Genomic DNA, 21383 nt, shown 5'->3' on the forward strand with positions numbered 1-21383 from the left:
GATGGTACAAGGCAAAATGAGATGATGATGAAACAAGTATAGAAACAAAAGATGGCTCCAGGGAAGGTGCAAATGGTTACAGCAGAATAGCAGAGGAGGAGGGAAACATGGAAACTCTGGCAAAGAGAAGGCTCCCGTGGCCTGGGGATGTGGCAGAAGAAAGGCAGGTAGACCCCACAGGTGCGGACCACCTCAAGTATCAGCCCACAGCTCCTCCACTCCTGTGGCTCTGGTGCAGTCATTACCAACACCTGTTGTCTGAGAGAAGGTGGTTAAGGTCTAAAGTTGTTAAATTCAATTTTAAGGCCAAAAGTAATTTGGTCCTCAGCAGATAAACGACATCTATTCATAGATTGTCATTGGCAAGTGCAGTAATAATTGTCATAAATTGAAATAAATGTATTATATCCCTAATGTAAAATCAGCACATCCCCTGGCAACACGACACCCTGGCTCCCATCGAACAACTATAATTGTGACAAGTTGTTCAAAAATTTGAAATCATGTGAAAATAACAATGCATCTCCTTCAGAAATTATTCTTTGGAACATTTTCTTTGAAGGAACACCTGTTTTATAGATCCCTATAACAAAAGCCAACATGTTTTTCAGGACAGAGTAGGGATTAGATTAAATACATAGGGCTAGATTTTATATTTTTGAGCTTAGCGCTCAATAATGGACGTTATTTCCAGCGTGGGCGTAAAAAAAAAAGGGTTTTCAGATCAGCGGCTTCTCGTCCATTCTCAAAACACCTACTTTACATTTTTGAAAATGGGCGTTACCACAAGCGATATCAAATGGGCGGTAGCGTTAAATTTTTATGACCTTCTGCCATAAAGTGTGGCCGTCCTTAGCAACAGCATGGCAACGCTCCATTCCCGCGATTCTGGAGGTCAAGGGTCACCATGACATGCGCAGAAGAGGAGACAGAGAGAGAGAGAGAGCTCAGAGGGACTGAAAGCGTGTGTGGCTATGGTGGGAGGAACGACGGAGATTCACCAGCAGCAAAAAGCCCACTAAGTACCAAGAATATAATTGGCACCGAGTCTTTGTCCAACAAATAACATATAAAATGGAAGGGACGGAGGAGGCCTTGGAGCTGGTAGCCAGGAACACTGGTGGCAGAGGGCTCCTAGTGGTCCCGGAGCACGGCACTGCACCCCAAGGTGCCGCACCCCCATTGCCAACCACACGAGAGTGAGCAGCAACATCTTGCTTCTGGCTCGGAGCACGCTCCCACCTCAGGACCGTCCTCTCCCATATCTGTCCAAGCAGTGCTTTGGCCGTCATCCTCCCGCCCCCACCCCCCCAATGAAGCATCGCCTCAGGAGCTCCTCAGCCAGGCAGCTTGGAGTCAGGAGGTGAAGAGGAAGGGGTAGAGATGGGGACGAGAAGCAGGGGTGGGAGGGGGATGGGGGAAGGGTTCATTTAGTCTGAAATCATCAGTATTTCTGTACAACGTTCGGTTTAAATGTTTTTTATTTAACAAAACCTTGTGCATTGGCTCAGATAGCTGCACCGTTACATGCTGATGATTCCTTAATGTCAAAGGGTATAATGACACTTAACTTCAATCAACTTAAACTTTAACTGTCACCAAGGTGATGCCTACCATTGATGTATGACCTACACACCCAGCAGTGTGCCAGCCTTGTAAATAACACCAGCGTTCTTTCAGGCAAAGCAATCATTGATGAGCTCCTGACATAAGGCTCTTGCAGCTATCATGGCACCACAGGCCCTTTCATGCGGTCTACAGGGGGGCGGGGGCATGGCTTCAGTGTCAGCCTGATTGTCTGGCCCGATGTCAGCATCTGTCTCCTTGCCCTCCTCTCCCTCTCTCTGGTGAGGTGGACTGTCAGGCTCATCAGGCAATTCTTGTCCCCTCCTGATAGCCAAGTTGTGTAGCATGGAGCACCCTGAATTGAGCTACCTGCTCAAGGTGGTATTGGAGTTCGCCTCATGAGTGGTCCAGGCATCTAAAGCGCTGCTTCAGCACTCCAATGGTTTTCTCAACGATATTGTGAGTTGCTCTGTGGCTCCCGTTGCATCGCCTCTTGGCCTCAGTGTGGGTGTCACACAGGGGGATCATCAGCCAGGTGGCGAGGCCATATCCTTTGTCCCCAAGCATCCAGCATTGACCTTGTGCCTGATTGTTAAACAAGTCCGATTCAGTGCTCTCACGCAGGCTGAGCGCATCATGGATGCTGCCCGGAAATTGAGCATTCACAGCCAGTATAATTTGCTGGTGGTCAATAACCAGCTGGACATTCAGGGAGTGGAATCCCTTGCTGTTCCTGAAAACCTCAGCATCCTGAAAAGGTGCCCGCATCGCGATGTGCGTACAGTCTATTGCTCCCTGCACCTTGAGGAAGTTTGCAATTCTGGAGAAACCTAGAGCCCTCTCACTCTGTGCCTCCCTGGTCATAGGGAAGCTGATCAAGTATCTCCTGCATACGTACAGGGCATCAGTGACTTGTCTAATGCAGCGATGTGTGGAATTGCTGAGAAAGTCTGCAAATGTCTCCAGCTGTGGCCTGAAAAGAACCTGAGGTATAGAACGACAGTGCCGTGGTGACTTTGACCTCAACGGACAGTGCAGTTCTGATGGTACTGGCAGGCTGCAGATCTGTCCTTATCAGCTGGCATACCTCAGTGATAAGCTCTTTGTGGAAGCGCAGTCTCCAAAAGCAGGTGGTGTCGAGCAAGCCAAGGTAACAATGCTTCTCCTTGTACTTGCGGGGGGTGTAACGTCTAGTCCTCCTCATCTGTCTGTCACTTCAGTTCATTGGGCACATAATGCGTTCCTTCGGCGATGTCGAGTCTGCTGCATGTAGTTGGTCACAAAGTGAGGGTCAGAAAGGACAGGCCCCATTTCAGTAGTTCTCTGTTTTCCACCGATTGCACACAAACAAGGAATGTCCCGATGAACATTCTTTAATTCCAATTGATCACAGTGTGGTCAAGATGTTTTTAGAGATGTTCACATCAACTCCAATGACCTGCAAAGTACATCCGAACTCCGCCGAGGTTGAAGCACAGCAGCCTTTTAAGGGACGCGACATGTGATCTACAACATGGCGTCCATAACGTTGTGATTCATCCCGGTTAGTTCCACTTTTTGTGGGCGGTTTTTTCCACTTTTTGTGGGCGGTTTTTTGAGTGAGCGATATTGTGGGCGAAATGTGTGCGAGGTGGTGAAATTGACGATGGACGATCTCCGTGACCGCTAGTTTAGGTAAATATGCTCTTTATGACAAAAAACAGTCACCGGGTGTTAATATTGAATCTCAGCATTAATTCTGTGCGGAAAGTAACGCTGGGCGATATTGTGGGCGTTGAATTAGCCCATTCTGCTGATTCCGCCCCAAACAGTGGGAGGGCGGTAATATTATTTTTCAATGTTAAGCACATGAGGAAAGTAACGCTCGGTGATAAGTTTCCGAAAAATGCCCGCTAGTTTCCATTTTGTTGCAAAATGGCCGATATATGCACGTTATACGTCATTTCAGCGGTAAAATGGGTGCTAAGTGGGCGTTAAGCAGACAAAAAAAGTGGAGTTTCTAGCCCATAGTAGATTACTGTGAAATCCTGGGACATATTGAGGAGGAAGGCAACATCCTACAATCTGTAACCTTGACATTTGTGCTGTGATCCTGTTTGAACTGTACCGAGTTACTGCTTGAAACTGAAAGCAGCTAACAGATCTTTTTTAGAATGCTAATCTTTGTGAATATATAGGAACTCTCTGTAATCAACACAGTAAACATGGTGACCTAGACACTGGACCGCGCTCTGCACATTTTACATGCCATGGGAATGAGCATGGTCATTCCGAACCAGAAGTGTGACCATATTGGATTACATTGGGTTACATAGGATCTACAACACAGAAACAGGCCATTCAGCATGACCAGTCCATGCCGACATTTCTCAAGCCTCCTCCCTTCATTCCACAGCATAACCCTCTATTCCCTTCTCCCTCATATGCTTATCTAGACTCCCCTTAAATGCACCTATACTATTCACTTCAACCACTCCCTGTGGTAGCGAGTTTCACATTCTCACTACACTCTGGGTAAAGAAGTTTCTTCTGAATTCCCTATTTGATTTCTTGCTGACTGTCTCGTATTGATGGCCTCTAGTTATGCTCTTCCCCACAAATCGAAACATTCTCCCTGTACCCACTCTATCAAAACTTTCATAATTTAGAAAAGTTAATTATATCGGGTTTCTCCGTAGGCATGCAGAGCGTGTGTCGGAAGTAATTTAAAAGTGCTCATTATAATAGGTAAATAAGGGCCCTACACTTGTTGTAGGACTCTTTTAAGAAATTGGTCTGTACCCTGTGCCACGTGATGAACTCACTCAGTAAATCATAGTGCGAACAGGCAGCAAGACCACTGCGGCAGTGCTATTTAAAGGGTTTGTTTGATTAATGTGTTAACTTGGTGTTACTTGATTATTGACATGGTCCAAAATGGAAAATATTTTCTTATTTTTGTTCTTATTTCTAACATCTGTTTTATATTTCCCTCAAGTTGTATTTTTTCACTTTAATGATATTCATAGAAATTGGCTTAAATCAGAAAAACTAATGTTTCTTCCAGCTGAAACTAAGATTGAGTGGTTCAAAAGTTACTGTGGCTGAGTAGATATGCAACTTTATCTCTAGGTTGTGGTCTTGAATGGACAATAAGTTGCTGTTTATTCACAAACATTAAAGTTTATTTTTTTAAATAAAGCAGTAATACACATACTAATTAATTTGTATTAATTTAGTTTTACTAATACTGTACAAATGGTAGGTACCATAAAACAGATCTCAAACCTTTCTTAGTAACACTCGTAAACTTAAATATTAGGAGTGAAATTGCTTTATAATATACAATGAAGCCCAGCCATTAAGAGTGCCATGTTTTAATGAGTTTTGGAGCCAGTGCTGATTTAAATAAGCATTCATAAATACCAGCTTATAATTTCAAGCATGACAGCTTCCAGAATGATTGGAGACTCATTGCTTCAACATTAACCTGCTTTGGTGAATTAACAAACAGAAATGTAACATTGGAAACAAAGCATTTGAAATGAGTTTGGATCAACTCGAAGATTGCCCCATTCGTCAAGGTTTCAGTCCTTGATCCCAGTTCCACTAATTTCTGGCTTTCAGCCATATTGCCTGCAGGGAGGACCTGACTGCAGGACATCAGGGATCAACTAGCAAACAGGTCTTTGCCAACCCACTGCCAAACACCTACCAAAGGGTTAGCATTGGTATTACCCCAAGAAGAAATTATTTCTTCTGGCCCCTTGAAGGCAGGGAGCAAGTGGCTTTGAAGAGATGCTGGAGGGGAGAAAACTGAAGGGGAGTGCATAGCAACAACAACAACAAGTTGTATTTCTATAGCACCTTTAATGTAGTGAAACGTCCCAAAGCGCTTCACAGGAATATTATAAGACAAAAAATTTGACACCGAGCCGGATAAGTCGAAATTAGCGCAGGTGACCAAAGAGGTAGGTTTTAAGGAGCATCTTGAAGGAGGAAAGAGAAGCGGAGAGGTTTAGGGAGGGAGCTCCAGAGCTTGGGGCCTAGGCAACAGAAGGCCCGGCCACCAATGGTTGAGCGATTATAATCAGGGATGTTCAAGAGGGCAGAATTAGAGGAGCGCAGATATCTCGGGAGGTTGTGGGGCTGGAGGAGATTACAGAGATAGGGAGGTGCGAGGCCATGGAGGGATTTGAAAATAAGGATGAGAATTTTGAAATCGAGGTGTGCTTAACCGGGAGACAATGTAGGTCAGCGTGCATAGGGGTGATGGGTGAGCGGGACTTGGTGCGAATTAGGACACGGGCAGCCAAGTTTTGGATTACCTCTCGTTTAAGTAGAGTAGAATGTGGGAGGCAAGCCAGGAGTGCGTTGAAATAGTCAAGTCTAGAGCTAACAAAGGCATGGATGAGGACTTCAGCAGCGGATGAGCTGAGGCAAGGGTGGAGAAGGGTGATGTTACGGAGATGGAAATAGGCGGTCTTAGTTATGCTACGTATATGTGGTCGAAAATTCATTTCAGGGTCAAATACGACACCAAGATTGCGAACAGTCTGGTTCAACCTCAGACAGAAGTTGGGGAGAGGGATGGAGTCAGTGGCTAGGAAACAGAGTTTGTGGTGGGGACCTAAAACAATGTCTTTGTTCTTCCCAACATTAAACTGGAGGATATGTTTGCTCATCCAGAACTGGATGTCTGATAAGCAGTCTGACAATTTAGAGACTGTGGAGGGGTCGAGAGAAGTGGTATTGAGGTAGAGCTGGGTGTCATCAGTGTACATGTGGAAATTGACACTGTGTTTTCGGATGATGTCACCATCAGAACATGAACATCAGAACATAGCAACATGAGAACAGAGTCAAGGAAAAATGGCCTGAACCATCAAAGTAATTTGTTACAATTGCTGTACACAGTTGGCATTTAATAGCGGAATCAGGACTATTGACCAATCTAAAGCCAGCATTTGCCAATAAGTGGCTACGAGTTAAATACTATGCTAACTTGCTCTTCAACGTGTTTCATATTTCTATAATTTTATACACCAAGGCATCTCAGTATTATGCTGTTGATTTCTAAATCTAGGAATGGCAATGAAATGGCAATTATCTATGAACCTTGAATATTCCTTTATATTTAGAGCTAATAAAATGTTAATCAATTTTCTGTGTTTTTCTTTCTGCAGTGACTTGAGCATGAACAATATCAATGAGCTACAACCTAATGCTTTTGGAGATCTCCACTTCTTGGAAGAGCTGTAAGTAATAAAACAACATCCAGCAAACAATTGTGCTGATGGGGTGGAACATTTTGGAAAAGGATGAGATGGAAATAATATTTCTTTCATGGTTTTATATAACCTTAAATCTGCCTACCAGCATGTGTAACTCTTCCATATAAGAACCTGCATTTATCAGATTACTAGAAAATAAAAGCTTCAATTTATATTGCACTTTTCACAACCTCAGGACATCTCGAATGCTTCACAGTCATTGAAGTACTTTTGAAGTGTCATCACTGTCGTGATGTAGGGAAGCACAGCAGGCAATTTGCACACACCAAGGTCCCACAAACATCAATGCCTAGATAATCTTTTTTTGGTGGTGTTGGTTGAGGGAAACATTTTGGCCAGAACACCAGGAGAATTCCCTGCTTTTCTTCAAATAGTGTCATGACATCTTTCATAGCCAATTGAGATTTAACCTCACATCTGAAAGGCGGCACCTCAGACAGTGGTAGATAGGAAGGACCTATTTCCCTTAGCAGAGAGTTCAATAACCAGGGGGCATAGATTTACAATAACTGGGAGAAGGATTAGAGGGGAGTTGAGGAGAACTTTTCTCACCCAGAGGGTGTTGGGGGTCCAGAACTCACTGCCTGAAAGGGTGGTCGAGGCAGAAATGCGCATCACTTATTTAAAAGTACTTGGTTAAGGAGTTGAAGTGTTTTAACCCACAGGGCTATGGATCAAGAGCTGGAGAGTGGGATTATGCTGGATAGCTCTTTTTCAGCTGGCACAAGACACGATGGGCTGAATGGCCCCCTTCTGTGCTGTAGATTTCTATGATTATATGACACTGGAGCACTCCCTTACTACTGCACTGAAGTATTAGCCTAAATTATATGTGCTCAAGTCATTGTAGTGGGACTTGAACCCACAACATTTTGACTCACAGTTGAAAGTAGTACACTGAGCCACTGCTGGCACATGAGTGATATTACCTTAATGTACTCAAAACTAAACATGTTAATCTCAAAGTTACCCCATGAAACGTTAAAGGGAAACAACCTTAGTACCAACTTCAGTTGCCCAATAGAAAGAACAATGGGCTCAAAATTGGCCAGGAATTGCTCCGTTTATTTTTGGAGCAACTTGATTTTTCTAGAGTATCTTAAACATCCACATTTTACAGATTTTACACATTCAATTTGCGCCAATGTAAGTGAGTTAGTTAGGACTTTTTTAGTTGCGTTTTTTTTTCAAAAGGGGCCATTTAGGCCACTTTGGCCAGCTAATAGTTACTCCAAACTAACTTAGGCCAGCGTATGTGGCTGCTTGTGAAAACCCTTGCGGAGAGTTAAGAAATCAGCAGAAAGTTAAGAAATCAGCGTAGGTAGGTACATCGGAGGCCAGCAGAATTTAATGACTTGACTAAAGAATGTGAATAGGATCAAACAGCTATACAGGACATCATATGACAAACTTCACAAAGTTAATTTACTATACAACAGAAGCATTCATGGAAGCTTAAACTACAAAAATAAAAGAAGTAAAAGATAGTTGAACTAAATTGCCCTAATCTCACAACTAATTTAAACAACTAGTTGTTTGCAATGATTATACTGGGCCAAAATTGAGCCCATATTATCTAAATAAAGTCTACTTCAATAAATAAGATATTCTCTCAGTGTCCCTCCGTCACTTATGTTCTTCTTTCACAATAGCACCTGGTAAATAGGCTTGACAAATGGTCACTACTATTCACAAGACACAAAACATATTTACATACTTTTTTCAAAATATCCAAATAAAAATAGAAGTAAGTAACTCCTACCCTACCTTCACCTTCAGCCCGGGAAGGCAGCAGGCCGGCCTGTGCGGTAGACCACTCGGCCTGGGATAGGGGCGGGATGCACCAGCAGCCGATCTGATGATAATGATGATGATCAGGTCCCACACTGCAGCACGCACACTGAGAGGCTGGTGGCAGGAACTACTGCGCATGCGCGCATACTCCAACGCGCATGTGCAGACATCCCGGCACTATTTTCAGTGTGGGACGCTGGCTCCGCCTCCAACCTGACTGGCCATGCTATGCGAAGACCCGAGAGAGGCCGGACAGCGTCCAAAGTGGGGACTGATTTTTTTGGAGCACTTTTCCACCCAGAAAAGCGGCGCATCTCCGGTGAGTGCGCCGAAAAATGGGGTGGGCCAATTTTGAGCCCAATTAAACTACTGATGCCCATCATAATGTTAGTTTGCATTTTACACAGCGTAAAGTTGGCATTACTCAATATCTTGGTGGTAAATATTTATTTGAATTCTATTTTTATACTATAATGGAGTTAATCAACCAAAGTTAATCACAGAGAAATATCAACATGACAGACACGAATTTTGCTTAAGAGGTACATAAAATTCATTTGTTTGCAAGTTAATATATTTTGCTAGTTGAGGACATTTTTATTTTTTTACTCTGATTAAGAAAACGTTGAAACAATTATTCTTTACAGAAATATATCCCAAAGTTTGAATTCTTTATATATCAATGTTCCAAAGCGTAATGAAATCAATACTTTACTTGTTCCTACACATTTTTTCTTTACCACCTCATGAGAAAGAGTAAAAATAGCATCAACATCAGTCATAGTAATCCAGAGATAAAAATCCCTTCATATTAAATATTAAGACCTACAGATGACTGTTGCTAATATTAGCAGGTGAGTTTTCTGCAGCATTTCTCTGCACACTTATTGTAAGAGACTTCAGTGCAGTTAACATAAACTCGTTCATTTCTCCACTGATAAGGTGGCCAAATGAATTGCATGCAACTGCGTTAAACGTTTGTCTGTTAATACCCGACAGTCATTTTTAGGCTTTAATGTTCAATACTTGGTGTAGATAGATACACTAAACTGGTTGACAGTTCATTTGGAGTTTTATTGGCTAGTTCATTGTTGCTATTGCTGATGAATCCACATCTTGAAGATTACGTAATTATTTATCATATAATAAACAAACTTTATTTTTGGAATACCATGATTTACACTACTGTTCTTATTGGCAATGACTGCTGACTGAAACTTAATGGGCTGTAGGTTCCATTAAAACAAAATATCTAAAACAGGGATCACTAACTAAAACAGGAATGGGCATTTTCCCAATATGACCATAGGGAACCTCGCCTGTTACAGCACAGATTGGAAAATGGCAGGCAACGACCCAAAGAATTTTACTCCCATATTTTTCAAATAAGAATTGCATTTCCTTGCTTCAGTAAATTATGCTTATTTAAAAGCTCAAATTTAAATAGAAAATTAAAATTAAAAGCTAGTTAGACTTTTTGAAAAAGAAAAAAAGAAAGACTTATGTAGCACCTTTCAGGACGTACCAAAGCGCTTTACAGCCAATGAAGTACATTAAGTACATTAACATGTTATTCCATCCAAGTTCAAGTACAGCTCGCTTTAATTTTCAGTGAGACAATGATTGAACAATCCTACTAAATCACAAATAGACAAATAGAGAATAATACACAGCATATTGTAATTGTGGACAAGGTTATTCTGAATCTCAACTTTTATTTTCTTATGTGTTTATGTGTCCAATCTTGCCAGTGCCTTTGGTCTGACTACTTTTTAAAACCAAATATCTGAAGTGGAAACATGTGGTAATCTTCTTGGCTGACAGGAAATGCATAGATAATGGTGTGCCTATGCCTCATTAACAGTGTCAGCATGACTCTCTCTTTGGGGTCAGATTGTGACACGAATTTCGGGGTGAACATTATTTTTTCACGTTCAGGTTAAGGAATGAGGAACTATAAATAGGTTAATAAGTACAGACTTATTTAAGAGCATGAAATGTTGCTTTAATGTTAAGCCTGATAATCCGCCATGCTACTGATCTACACAGTTTACTGCAGTTGCCTAATCGTCAAAATCCTGTTTTTACAGGTGAAAACTGTTAAAATCCAGAAATAATGAAAGGTGGAAAGGCTTTTAACCACAAAAGTCAAAGCATCCGTTTTTAAAATGTGCCATTAAAAAGTATAAATACACTTAAACCTAAGTCTTTACAATTGAATTAAGTTAAGAAAATATTAGGTAAAATTAATATAAATAAAAATATAATTAGCAAAGTGGAAAGGAAAACAATCATATACTCAGACACATCACATCCAAAAATGTATACTTATAGTTACAGCAGCATAAAGTTACTTTATAACTATTTTGACATTCTTAAAATTGGTTCAAATGTAAAGTCAGTAATGGAACAGATCACGTTAATCTGAACTATTCAACTATACAGAGTTAAATATCATTTAGTATCTCCCCGTCCCTTATGAGCTTGTTGACCTTTTCACAGAGTTCCATTTTACATTGTCGTTGTGTAGGAAATTCCGATTAACTCTAGAAAAAGTCACTTTGGGGTACATTTTAACTATTGGGCGGCCGAGCACCAGAACATGCCAGTCTGATAGTGCCAGGGGGAAGCCCTTATTAACATATATGCGGCGCACTGAATGGCCCAAATTGGCATTCCGATACAGCTGGCCAGAACCAGACCAGTGCAATATCAATGGCCCAAAAACCAACCCAACCTGGAAAAGTTGGATGCAATGATGTTGGGGGTTTGGGGGGAGCAGGGAGGGTTGTGATAATGGATGGGAGGGAGCCCAGGGCAGCAGCAATCCACATTATTCTTGTGGAGCCCGGAGGAGCACTCTTAACCTTATTTTTGTGGATTCAGGAAATAACATGTACCTCAAAGGGCCTCTTCAGTTTGTTCCACCAGATCTTACTGGGCAGATGATCTTTGGCAATAAAATGTCATCAGGGTCCAATGCACGCCATAAAACCCCAATTTGCACAGATTACTGTGGTTCCCACCTGATTCAGGCGAGTGCTCGGCTGCCCAATGGGAGACCCCAGAAAAAATGGTGTGAGAGTGGGAATGGGATGGTAAATCCATCACCTCCATTTAAACTCTGCTTCCACCCCATTTCCATCGGGCAGAGGGAGTTAAAATCACCCCTATTTTATTTTCATTAAATTTGAATGACTACAGGAAAGCAATTAGAGACAATTTATTATAATTGGGGTATGGATGAATTACAAACGCATTAATGTGCAACTGAAAGAGCACAGAGACAGAGAAAAATCTTTAGCAGCGGTGTACTGGGCAAGGACTTTCTAAATACGATCCTACAGTGGTAATCCTACTGCACTGGTAGCTTAAAGGTCCTGACTCCAAATCCCACCATGTTGTAAAACTGATTTTAATAAATCTGGTAATATGGAGGCGAGCACTTGAAAAGCAATGACTATGAAAGCTGCTGAATTGTTGTAAAAATCCAACACTTTGAGAAAAAGCAACCTGCCATTCACAACAGGTCAAGCCTACATGTGACTTCAGTCCCACGCTATGTGGTTGACTCCTGGCAAGTCATGCAGTTGTAAAAATAAATTGCTTTGAGAATGCAGCCACCATCAACTTCTTAGGCTTAACTAGGATGGGCGATAAATATTGCCTTGTCAGTGTTGTTCTCAGTTAACGTTCATATTTTTTTCAAAGCACGAAAGAAATATGCCTGTAATGTATACTTTATCTGCCACGAAACACATGCATTCATACATATAAGCTAGATCAGGATACAATAGCGTAGATACTGAAGTAACCATAAAATACGAGAAACTGGGCTCAATTTTAGCCAGGAGTTGCTCCGTTTTTTTTTTGGAGTAACCTGCTTTTTCTGGAATAATTTAAAAATCCCCAGTTTCCCCAATCAATTTGCATCAGTGTAACTCACTTAGTTATGTTTTTTTTAGGTTTGTTTGTTTTTTCTCAAAAGGGGGCGTTACCAGCTGTCTGCACCAATTCTGCCCATTTAGGCAACTTTGGCCAGCTAATAGTTACTCCATTTCTGCTTAGGCCAATGTATGTGGCCACTTCAGAAAACCCTTGCGGAGAGATAAAGAAATCGGCGCAGGTAGGTACATCAGAGGCCATTCAGCCTGGGCGGGACTTAAACCAACCAAGCCTTACACTTGGCAATGTTTTCAAACAAAATCTACTAACAATTCTATAAGAATTAAAAAATTAAAGTCCTACCTTCATCTTCAAACTGCAATTCACCTTTCTGCACTCGGTCCGGGAAGGCAGCAGGCCATTGCGGGAAGCCACTTGGCCTGGGCTAGGGGAGGGACAATGCACCGGGAGGTCACTCGGCCTGGGCTAGGTGCGGGCAGGAGAACTGTTAGTGCTTCTGCCTGCCAATGAGTTCTAAGAGATCGATCGCACTGGGGGGCCACTCGGCCAGTGCTAGCGGCGGGCAGGAGAACTGATAGTGCTCCTGCCTGCCGGTGATTTCTATCAGTGCTCTTGCCTGTTCCTAGCCCTGGCTGACTAACCTCCCGTTGCGATCTCTTAGTGCTGGGGGGAGAGAGAGGGAGGGAGCTGGCAAAAAAACTTCCAATCTCTAGTCTCACTGGGCCCAAGTTTCCACAGGATAAAAAACGGGCGCCCCTCCGAGCGCTTTGCAGCTCCTTGTCTGTTTGGCGCAGCGCCCAGGGGGGCGGAGCCTACACTCGCGCCGATTTTGTAAGTGAGAGGGGACGGGTACTATTTAAATTAGTTTTTTTCCCCTGGCAACACTGCACGTGCGCGTTGGAGCGTTCGCGCATGCTCAGTGTGAAAAAAACATTGGCACTCGCCCATTTTTGTCGTTCTTGGTAGCTGTTTAATTTTTGAAAATTTTTTAAGAAAAGCACATTGCCATCAGCACATCAGCATTGAGGCTTCTTGCAGCCTTCTCACTGTCTCCTTCCCCTCCCCACCCTCCACAGCAACAAACGGCGGTTTCCTCCCCCTCCCTCCCCTCCGCGGCAGCAACAAACCGCTGTCTCCTTCCCCTCCCTCCCCTCTGCGGCAACAAACCGCTGTCTCCTTCCCCTCCCTCCCCTCCCCGGCAACAAACCGCTGTCTCCTTCCCCTCCCTCCCCTCCGCGGCAACAAACCGCTGTCTCCTTCCCCTCCCTCCCCTCCGCGGCAACAAACCGCTGTCTCCTTCCCCTCCCTCCCCTCCGCGGCAACAAACCGCTGTCTCCTTCCCCTCCCTCCCCTCCCCGGCAACAAACCGCTGTCTCCTTCTCCTCCCTCCCCTCCGCGGCAACAAACCGCTGTCTCCTTCCCCTCCCTCCCCTCCGCGGCAACAAACCGCTGTCTCCTTCCCCTCCCTCCCCTCCGCGGCAACAAACCGCTGTCTCCTTCCCCTCCCTCCCCTCCGCGGCGGCAAACGATGGCTGAAGCACTTTCACACAGGTAGGAAGATGGTTTATTTAATCTTTTCTTTGCTTATAAATGTTTATTCAGGTTGGATTTATTTGTATAATATTTGTAGAAGTATAAATAAGGATTTATTGTAGAATTTAATAACTTCCCTTCCCCCCCCCACCTCGTTCTGGACGCCTAATTTGTAACCTGCGCCTGATTTTTTAATGTGTAGAACAGGTTTTTACAGTTCTACAAAAATCTTCACTTGCTCCATTCTACTTTAGTTTGGAGTACGTTTTCACTGTGGAAACTTTGAAATCAGGCGTCAGTGGCCGGACACGCCCCCTTTTGAAGAAAAAATTCTGCTCCAAAGTAGAACTGTTCCACCTGACTAGAACTGCAGAAAAAAAAATGTGGAGAATTGCGATTTCTAAGATAGTCCGTTCTCCACCAGTTGCTCCTAAAAATCAGGCGCAAATCATGTGGAAACTTGGGCCCACTGTGTCCAGAGTTCAATCCAAATAAATAGCACATAATTAGTGCTTCTCAGAATGTTAAGGACAGGATTCACGTTCTCCCCTCCCCTCCCCCTTTAATCTTTTCTCCAATGAAACAGAGTTCAGCTCTGTCTCTCTCCGCATTGCTTGCATCTGAGAATCATCTCTTATTGCCTTTGTCTGTATCCTAGCTAGCTTTAAGAGTGAGAGCATTAACACATAAGCCCTGAGTGAATTGTTGAATAAAATAACAAGAAAGCAAGATATTCTACCTCAGAAATTCGGTCGCGAAGACACAAGCAGCTCTTTAATGACCAATTGCCAACTCGCGGACTTGCGCATGCGTGGACATCACTAATCACCACTGCGCATGTGCAGATGTCCCGGCACATTTTCCAATGCAGAACGACTGGCCACGCTGTGCGATTGTTGTGAAGAGACCAGACAGCGGCCAAAGTTCCAACATTTTTTTTCGGCGCATCTCAGAACATACATAAGCGGCGCAACTCTGGTAAATGCATTGAAAAACGGGCTCGGCCAAAATTGAGCCCAATAGTTGGTGATATTAATGATGGAACACTTGCGGTCACTTATTTCATTTATAAAATAATTTTCTGTCTGCTAATTTAGGAAAACAATAAACACATTTCAAAAAAACAGGTTAACACCTTGATAAAATTCTTAGACACAGGAATGTCATATAAATGTATTAACCATTTGGCCACTTATGTTGTCAGCAGTACCACCTAGGCTCTAGAGATACATGTAGTGAATGTCTGGATAACCAGAACCGTTTCCTACATTACAGCAGTGACTACACTTCAAAAAGTACTTAATTGACTGTAAAAGTGCTTTGGGACATCCGGTGGTCGTGAAAGGCACTATATAAATGCAAGTCAATCTTTCTTTCTATATGTGTTCAAAGGATTTCCGTGTGATTTATTTTGACAAAGTTGAACTGTTGGAAGAATGTTCTCTCCTTGCACATCTACCTAATGCAATTTTCTGAATGACCTCTTATCTTGTAATCTGCAGTCCCACCCACAGATCACAGAACTAATGTAGAATGTGTGGTGTGTATGCAGCTGTAATTTTTGTTAAATGGCTGTGGCTTCTAATCACTTTAACATGCAATATAACAACATTGTAATTGACAAGCAAAAATGCAGACAACACAAAGATAATAGCGAATCACTTCAAATTCAACTCAACAGATCTTTTGTAATGCACTTTTCTTTGTAATTATTGCATTTTCTTCCTCTCTTGAAGTCTCCCCATACCACACACTGTGACAGGTGATGTGCTCACAGTCATCTCTTCATGACCCTCTGTAAGGAGGATGGTGAGAGCAGCGATTTCCCCTTTTGGTTTTAACATTTCTGCATGATGGAGGTAGCTGACCTTTGCTTGGTCTATTGCCCTGACGACACACATTCCCATCATGTGACTAATTGCAGACATGATCCCGTGCCTTGGGGAACCAAAGCTTTGTGCCACCTTGCAATGCAGGGGTTGATCTTCTTTGCCTCAGGACCCATGTGCACCAGTTCTCAGGGTGTTGGGGAGAACTAATTGGAGTGAAGACCTGTATCTATGGGTCTCTGCACTTGACCTGCATTTCCTGAGGCCTATCAGACAGAGGCAGGAAGCTTCTGCCTAAAACATGCAAATAGCACATGCCGTGATGTCATCACTCCTCCTGTAACATTTTGCAGGGATTCCACTGGGTCGATGACTGGCCCGATGATCACACATGAAAACAGGATTCTTAGAAATTGCAGGACTGCCTCTTCAGATCTTTGGACCTCGGGTAGGAACATTTGGTCCTATTCTTCAGTGCCACAGGCAGTACTGTGAGGATGGAGGCCTTTTGATTGTTGCTTCGGAGAGCAGCCAGCTGGCCAAAATAATACTTTGTCCTGGCCAATATTTATCCCTCAATCAACATAACAAAAAAACTGATTATCTGCAAATTGGGTGCCGTGTTTCCCACATTACAACAGTAACTACACTCCAAAAGTGCTTCATTGGCTACAAAGCATTTTGAGACATCCGATGGTCATGAAAGGTGCTATATAAATCCAAGTCTTTCTTTTACAATGTGACAGGCCTTTTAAGGGAACATATCATTTTTCCTGCTTTCACCAGGCACCAATTCCGGAGCGTTTCCTACCAGGTATTCATCCAGGCCATTTAAATAATCTGAACTTGGAAAAACAACCAAGGTCAATGGAGGTCAAGTAGGACATGTGCTAAATGCACACTACCTAATTTACACTGAGGCAAGGCAGGGAGGAAAATTGGCTCTACACATAATGGAATCAATTCCATTTTTTGCAGGATGTGCTTACTTTGGCAAGTACAGCCTAATTTTGAAAAGACTGGTGTGTGCTGAGGTAGCTGATCTTAAGCTGGGGGCAGCAGGGGTACTACAATTAATACAGCACTCTTTGGTTTGGGGGTGGGGGTGCCGGGGAACAATCAGCCAGGGTTGCTGTTCCTGTCATGTGACTCCTGCTAGATAGATCTGTTTATGGATGTCTGATACTTTTGAAAAGTGCAGAAATCTTGTTTTTCTTTCTTCAAATGCAATGAAAACATGTCGTACAGCTAGTCCAGGTGAATACATACCGTACAGCTAGTCCAGGTGAATACATGTCGTACAGCTATTCCAGGTGAAATCTTCTTCAGTGCTTTATGCCAAGGTAAACAGTTTTCATCCTGCCTTTCTTTTATATAAATCAACGACAGCGCCCAGTTTCAAATGCAAGGTCTTCGATTTTTGTTTGTTGCGGAAAGGATTTCCATATTAAACTAATCCCATTATGAAATCAGGAAAAGGGGAGGTGCAACGAGACCTGGGTGTCATGGTACATCAGTCATTGAAAGTTGGCATGCAGGTACAGCAGGCGGTGAAGAAGGCAAATGGCATGTTGGCCTTCATAGCGAGAGGATTTGAGTATAGGAGCAGGGAGGTCTTACTTCAGTTCTACAGGGCCTTGGTGAGGCCACACCTTGAATATTGTGTACAGTTTTGGTCTCCTAATCTGAGGAAGGACATTCTTGCTGTTGAGGGAGTTCAGCAGACTGATTCCCGGGATGGCAGGACTGACATATGAAGAAAGATTGGATCGACTAGACTTAGATTCGCTGGAATTTAGAAGAATGTGAGGGGATCTCATAGAAACATATAAAATTCTGATGGGATTGGACAGGTTAGATGCAGGAAGAATGTTCCCAATGTTGGGGAAGTCCAGAACCAGGGGTCATAGTCTAAGGATAAGGGGAAGCCATTTAGGACTGAGATGAGGAGAAACTTCTTCACCCAGAGAATTGTGAACTTGTGGAATTCTCTACCACAGAAAGTTGTTGAGGCCAGTTTGTTAGATATATTCAAAAGGGAGTTAGATGTGGCCCTTACGGCTAAAGGGATCAAGGAGTATGGAGAGAAAGCAGGAATGGGGTACTGAAGTTGCATGATCAGCCATGATCATATTGAAGCGTGGTGCAGGCTCGAAGGGCCGAATGACCTACTCCTGCACCTATTTTCTATGTTTCTATGAAACAGCGTTCTCCATTTAACAAAGGAGAGGAAATATTAATATGAGCTTAATCTAGCTAATCTATGAGCCTCTCTGACATTTGAGGAAAATGTCAACAGTCCCAGATGTGAACTGTTTAACATGTACTGATCTGGGTTTTTTTTCTTGTTTAGCTATGACCAGGATATGGCCTTCCTGCACAGTTGTGCTATACATTGAAATATTGATGTAGTGCCATCTGATGGTATCCATAGTCCTCATAAAATAATTTCAAGGTGTGTGTGTGTGGATGTCTTGCGGGGGGGGTATCCTCTAGCGATTCAAATATGAATCCAATAATTAAAATAAATTATACCCCACCCTCATTATAACATTGGAGCAAAATGTTTTAATGAGATGGGCAGTACAGTTAACACCCCTTTAGAAGGCACGTTTTAACAGAGAGTATTATAACTGAGGGCCTCATAACAAAGCTGAGATGCATGTTGCATTATAAAAATGTTTGGGCGCTATGTAAATGAAGTACATTGCAGTTAGAAGTCCAGTCAAACAGAAATAAATGTTCTACTAGTGCGAGCAGTTCAGGAAAATAATGTTTTAATGTTTAGTAGCTGGTAAAAGCTTCGAGAAGGTTTCATTTTATCATGAATAATAATCTCTTAACTCGTATGAAGAAAAAAGCTACTGAACGTATTTCAAGGACAAAAGCAATGGTAAGTACAGAACAAATTGCTCCAAAATTAGACTTTGAACACCTGAAATCTCCGCAGAAGTTCTTCCAATCTCCCATCCTACCTTTGATCAGCGGAAACAGCCATTTCCCTGGGCTTTCTGCCAATCTTCCACTAACATTATGGCGAGAGATTGGGGAACCTCTGCCACTAAATGTTTGTGTGAAAACACATTCGACACATTGGCCCAGAATTTGCTGGAGCGAGGCATCTTGGGTTGTGCTCCGTTAGTTAGACGTTTGTTCCCAGCCTTCAGTGTGAATATTTTTGTGCTGCAAATTACTGCTAATACGAGCTTATAACGGCGCAGCGAGCACAATGAGGCATCTGCAGCACTGATAAACAATGGGACCAACAGTCTATCTCTTTAACCAGTGAGATTTAAGGATTGAGAAAGAAGCAGAGGAACAACAGAGAAGGAAACAGGGTGAATTAGAGACAAATCAGGTACAGAAAGAGAAATAAAGAGAAGGAAAGAAAAATCGCATTAAGAGAATTAGAAAAAAAGAGACAGAACACACTAATAATGGTGTCTGCATTAAACTTGCCATTATTTTGCTGGGCATTATATCAAATATCTTTGTCCATTGATTAAACTAAATGGGTTAACTCCTCTATTAAAATAACTGACAAAAGAATTTCAGATGGTTTTATATGAACGTGTTAAGACATTTCAGGCAATAAACTGGAAATGTAATTATACAAAATAAGTCTCAATATTCTGAACACCATTGTTAACATGAGCATAATTTTATATGAACAAATACCTCACCCTGTGCAGGCATTTTTTTTAATGTATCTAAAATACTTAGGCTGGAATTTTCCAGGGGGTCAGCGGACAGGATTGGTGACAAGTCGGGTGGGAAATTTGATATGTTTGACAGCGGGTCAAGAAACCGCTGTCAACTCACTCTCCCGCACCTTTCCCAATGTCGGGTCTGTCAGTGCTGAGCAAACCTGATAGGCAACGGCGGGCGACCCAATTCAGGTAATTAGAGGCTTGATAAAAGCCACTTAAGAATGATTTTCAGCTTACATCTTGCATTTGACAGCTCGCCCACGGGATCCACGCTCATCGTGGACCACGTCTGTCAAGCTGAGGTGGGAGTTCAGTGGCCATTGAATCAGCTGATGAGCTACAAATGTAAAATAAGATCTCCCACCTTAGAGATATCTTCCCACAGCCAAAAGCTGTTCATCACTGCATTTCCGCAACAGATTCAGCATGCTGCAAGTCTTTACACAAACCTTCAACAAGTCTGACCTCATTACCTCTCTCAGCATTGACAGATCGCTTCTGTCATCTCTACTTCACCTTCCATCTATTCCATCAGCATAGTTGGCCTTTATACTCTCTCCTTTATACCTTGGTCCTCAGAATCTCAACACGATGAGCCCCAATACCAGCAGGACCAAGCACAACAAGAGCACCAACAAGAACACCAACATTCTCCGCAATCAACTGATGCTGCACAGGACACATTGTTGCCCGGGACACCAGGGATAGCCTCACCATGGCCAGATTTACTTCACTTGACACTGTACACCTTTGCTGCCACAAGGTGCACCAGGTTGGCACCACCCCACACCAACACTATGGGCCCAAGTTTCCACACGATAAAAAACGGGCGCCCCTCTGAGCTGGGCTCCTGTTTCTCGCGCCTAAAACGGCGCCTAAAAAAGAAATCGCGATTCTGGACACCCTGCAGCTCCTTGTCTGTTTGGCGTGGCGCCCAGGGGGGCGGAGCCTACACTCGCGCCGATTTTGTAAGTGGGAGGGGGCGGGTACTATTTAAATTATTTTTTTTCCTGCCGGCAACGCTGCGCGTGCGCGTTGGAGCGTTCGCGCACGCGCAGTGTGAAAAAAACATTGGCACTCGGCCATTTTTGTAGTTCTTTGTAGCTGTTTAATTTTTGAACATTTTTTTAATAAAAGCACATTGCCATCAGCACATCAGCACTTGCAGCCTTCTCACTGTCTCCTTCCCCCCCGCCCCCACGGAAAGAACGGGCGCCTCCTCCCCCCCCCCCCCGTGGGAAAGAACGGGCGCCTCCTCCCCCCCCCCCCGCGGGAAGAACGGGCGCCTCCTCCCCCCCCCGTGGGAAAGAACAGGCGCCTCCTCCCCCCCCCCGCGGGAAAGAATGGGCGCCTCCTCCCCCCCCCCCCGCGGGAAGAACGGGCGCCTCCTCCCCCCCCCGCGGGAAAGAAAGGGCGCCTCCTCCCCCCCCCCCCCCGCGGGGAAGAACGGGCGCCTCCTCCCCCCCCCCCCGCGGGAAGAACGGGCGCCCCAGGCTGACTGCAGCATTCTCCGTGCCTTCACACAGGTAGGAAGATGGTTTATTTAATCTTTTCTTTGCTTATAAATATAGGTTGGATTTATTTGTATAATATTTGTAGAAGTATAAATAAGGATTTATTATAGAATTTAATGACTTCCCTTCCCCTCCCCCTCACCCCCCACCTCGTTCTGGACGCCTAATTTGTAACCTGCGCCTGATTTTTTAATGTGAAGAACAGGTTTTTTTCAGTTCTACAAAAATCTTCACTTGCTCCATTCTAAGTTAGTTTGG

The 21383-nt window shown here is 43.4% G+C and overlaps 1 protein-coding gene across 2 annotated transcripts in view; it reads left to right on the forward strand.

The window, feature by feature from the left end:
• Positions 1 to 6748: 6748 nt before the first annotated feature.
• LOC139227850 (leucine-rich repeat-containing G-protein coupled receptor 6) overlaps positions 6749 to 21383 on the forward strand; it is a 158515-nt gene continuing 143880 nt past the window's right edge. For both annotated transcript variants that reach the window (XM_070858932.1, XM_070858933.1), the window contains exon 1: positions 6749 to 6803. The gene's annotated coding sequence lies outside the window, so the exon portion shown is untranslated. The remainder of the gene's footprint in view (positions 6804 to 21383) is intronic.

Source organism: Pristiophorus japonicus, chromosome 17, assembly GCF_044704955.1.
Source record: "Pristiophorus japonicus isolate sPriJap1 chromosome 17, sPriJap1.hap1, whole genome shotgun sequence".
Lineage (NCBI taxonomy): Eukaryota > Metazoa > Chordata > Chondrichthyes > Pristiophoridae > Pristiophorus > Pristiophorus japonicus.